The sequence below is a fragment of the Olea europaea genome, unplaced genomic scaffold (genome assembly GCF_002742605.1).
Source record: "Olea europaea var. sylvestris unplaced genomic scaffold, O_europaea_v1 scaffold1899, whole genome shotgun sequence".
NCBI classification, from domain to species: Eukaryota; Viridiplantae; Streptophyta; class Magnoliopsida; order Lamiales; family Oleaceae; genus Olea; species Olea europaea.
In genome coordinates, this window is record NW_019236796.1 from 191,617 (window position 1) to 195,471 (window position 3,855).

Genomic DNA, 3,855 nt, shown 5'->3' on the forward strand with positions numbered 1-3,855 from the left:
AGAAAATACTTAAGTAGTCACTCTACCCATCTGGGCAACGGTTCTCGACACGAATTCATGTTCTCTACTCCGCTTATTCTCAAGTTCCCAACTCATCGAGATATTTGACCAATCAAATTGATCTCACCCATTGATGAATCAAAGAACAATTAAAATTACGAAAAGATATACATAATCCTGTCAAGGGATTTAGATGAAATACACAGCGGTCTAGTGAAATTTAATTCTCCGCACGGTCATGCTATAGAATTAAATTCAACACGTGGTCCGTTCAATACATTCCAAGTGTACTAGTGTCACCTTTTACTATTTCTGTGATAAGGACAAATCACAAACCCGAATAGTGAATTGGTCAACACTACAACCTTCCAATATAAGGTGCCAACCCTTATACGTAGATTGTGAACAAATTATTTATGATCAAAATATAAATTGTGTCACACTGTACTTCTCAACGCAAGTACTCAACTCATATTATCACAAGTGATCATAGGCACTTTAACTTCGTATGCTCAATAATAAATAAATGCAAAAAATAAATTAAACATAATTTTATTCAATAAAAATATTGTTATTTTTTACATCACCAAAACTATACTATATGGGCACACAACCCAACAATAGCATGTAGGCCTGACACGGGCAGCAGCACGGCCCAGTTGACACCTCTTCCATTGTCTCCCGCTAAATTCAGTCTCTGAGGTAAACACTCCATCTTCACTGCTCCTCTCCTTCACTAATTCAATTCTCTATTGGGTCTTGGCACTAAAAAACAACAGCAGCTGGCAATTAACACATGCCGTATTGGTACATTTTAGCCAAAATGAACTTCAATCTAATTAAGTCTTTAATACTATCTGCACATTCATTACTACTGATACACAACTAGATGAACATGAAGCAAAATAATTCCACAACTACGAATCCAACAGAATTAAATACAAATTGAAAGACAGATGAATCTTGATGCGCTGTATAGTTTTGTCCCTAAAAAGTAAAACCTCAGCCACATGTTTAGCACATAGTAACACTACACAATACAAAAGGAAATATTTTAACTTGCTTATCTCCTTTAATACTATCGAGTATAGCGGTCCATGTTTCCATACAATGCATGAGGGTTTGAATGTTAAATTGGGCCCATGATCAATCCAATCATTTTCTTCTATAACGTATCATAGCTTACACGATGATCTTGCTAGATCTGAGAGAAACCCGTACTTTATAGATCTAAAGATATGTAATCATACGGCAAATATATTATCAACTAACTAATACGAATATACCTCAGAGATTCTTATAAAAACAAAGACCATTTCCAAGCTCATTTATCGACGTGCTGCACTCAGCAATTTCCAAATCATATGAAATAAACAAATACCATGACAAATTGGAATATGCCTAAGAGATTCTTTTAAACCATCCAACTACACCAAAATAAGTATCCACTTAAATTTTGTTTTTCTATTTCATGTCATCTTCCTCCCTTCACTGTCAACATCGGTTTTAGAGCAAAATGACTCCTCCACAGTCTCCTCATCTTATCGTATCTCAAATTCACAGTAGGATTCCTATGTCTCCATTATTTCACGAGCACGAGTGCTATTTTTTTTTAATCGTTGTTAGTATGCCTTAATCAACTTTCGTGCTCAAATTACAATTCATCTTGCAGGTACAATTCTTTGATTATTTCCGTCGGCTATCAACCGAACACGACTTAACACTCAGAAAAGTTCGACGGTTTCTGCGTTGATAAAGGGAAGTATCCAACGTAATTTCAGCTACACTAGTCGAAATATCCTCTATACCCATCCCCGTCCCGGCCCCCTTTCTCCAAAAAATGAAGAATATATTTTAGAATTAAAAGAAGCCAAATCCTAAACCTCATTTCCAAAAAATCCAATAGAAAAATAATCATTTACATGTTACAACTTGCACATCAATTTCTCACTTTGACATCAGCCACAAATTATCTCATCCCCTCATGAATCCTATTATTTATTTACTCAGAAGCTCAATTCATGATTTTCAAAATTTCCCATTTCATAGCTTATACATAAACATTAAACCCCTAGTTTAAATTCAAATCAACAATTGCTTAATGCCTGTTTTCAAGCCTGTACAAAATTAAAAATTTGAACCAACAAAATCACACTAATCTTAAATCAATCTACATCACCAATAATTGTTTATTTCATGTATAGACATAATCATACACGAATTAACAAAGAAAAACCCGGAAGTCGTTGATGAATTCTTCCCCTTTGTCGACGTAGAAATCGTTGAACTTTTCGAGTTCCTAATTGAGAACCAGATCCGCAGAGGCGACGTTTTGCATCATGATCCGGCAGATAATTCATGGCAGAATCGCGGTGGCGATAATTATTCCATACAGTAGGGTTTCTTCCAAATGTATTCTGAATTATTTTCAAAATTCCATAGTTATTTCAATACAATCCGAATGTATTATCATTTTTTTTTCCTGATTAATCAACTATGTGCTTAGTGATTACTGGTTCAATACGCATCGATTAAAAACTACAATAACAAAAGTTAATCATTTAAATTCAGTTACATCAAATTTTTTCATTGGTTTCCTAATTGAATATTGTCAGTATAAATTATTGGAAGTTCAACAAATCAAAACTTTAGACCATATCCAGTGAAATAATATGCAGAATTGGTTCACAGGATTCCTTCACGGATTACAGTTGACATCAATTTATTGGAAGTTCCAAAAAAAGAAAAAGAAAAATGAGAGAGAATCAAGCAAATGTTGCCAAATCAGCTTCAGTATAACACCTGTGAAGGAGAAGTCTCTTTTTCCAAAAGAAAAAAGTATGTAAATTGGATACATCCTCTTATCAAGATGGAGTATGACGGGTAAGAATCCTCCGCCTTTTCTTTGTCATTTAAGCATTTTGGGTGAACTTTTTGATGCAATTCATAGCCCTGTTGAAGGATTCTTGTGCAATAAGGGAAGATTCCTCCCTTAGCAGAGTTGTAGAATTTGAGGGAGTCATCATGCCATTAGACAAAGACCGATCGGAAGCCTATCAGCTAGACCTACATGTCATAAGTCAAATTTCTTAATCGCTTTCGTGTCTGAAAATGATGGTCTAAGCATAAGCATGACAGTTTTACTCCAAATATGTTTGTGTATTACTTATTCTAAACGTAGAGTAGCTTACTAAAAAGTAGATTGAGAAAAATGGTGATTACGTCCCATGTTGCATGTTAAACCTTAACTTTGATTACTCGGTCTTTGTCAATTTTAAAAATAAATTTTACACAATATAATTGTAATAATTGATTTCAAAGCAAATATCTTGTAAAAGTAACTTTCATCTCCAAAAGATTATCGACTAATATAACAATTTCTTAAAGTTGCTTAACTGAAGTATGGATCATCTTCATAGTAGTGCCTGCCTGGCATTAGCTTCACTTGCTGATTTATGTAACAAAATTGTAGCTACTGAAAGTAGTAACAATTTGTTTATATAGATAATAACTAACTGGATGAAACATGTCCATGGTCATAAGATCTCGCCCCATGTTTTTGATATATATATACGAGTATGAAAATGGGCGGGGAAAAAAAGTAATTTAGAAAAATCAGTTTCAAATGAGGGCCGAGTATTCACGAGGCTACATTTAAATTTGATGCACTTGTGTCCGAATTTCATGTGTTGGTCGTGTACAAGGAATTAAAATGTAGAACGAAAATCCCATGCCTGGAACCATCCAAGTGAAGATCCTTGAGCTTTAAGTCACATTCAATGATCTAAAAGCAAATTTAAACTGTAAATGTCGCCAAATAGGAAAAAGAAAAGGATTACTCTGTATTCATGGATG

General features: G+C 34.2%; 1 long non-coding RNA gene across 1 annotated transcript; it reads left to right on the plus strand.

The window, feature by feature from the left end:
- Positions 1–1,857: 1,857 nt before the first annotated feature.
- Positions 1,858–2,883, plus strand: LOC111378910. Its single transcript, XR_002699935.1, has 2 exons — positions 1,858–2,394; positions 2,692–2,883. It is a non-coding gene; the product is annotated as an uncharacterized LOC111378910 (long non-coding RNA).
- The last annotated feature ends 972 nt before the right edge of the window (positions 2,884–3,855 follow it).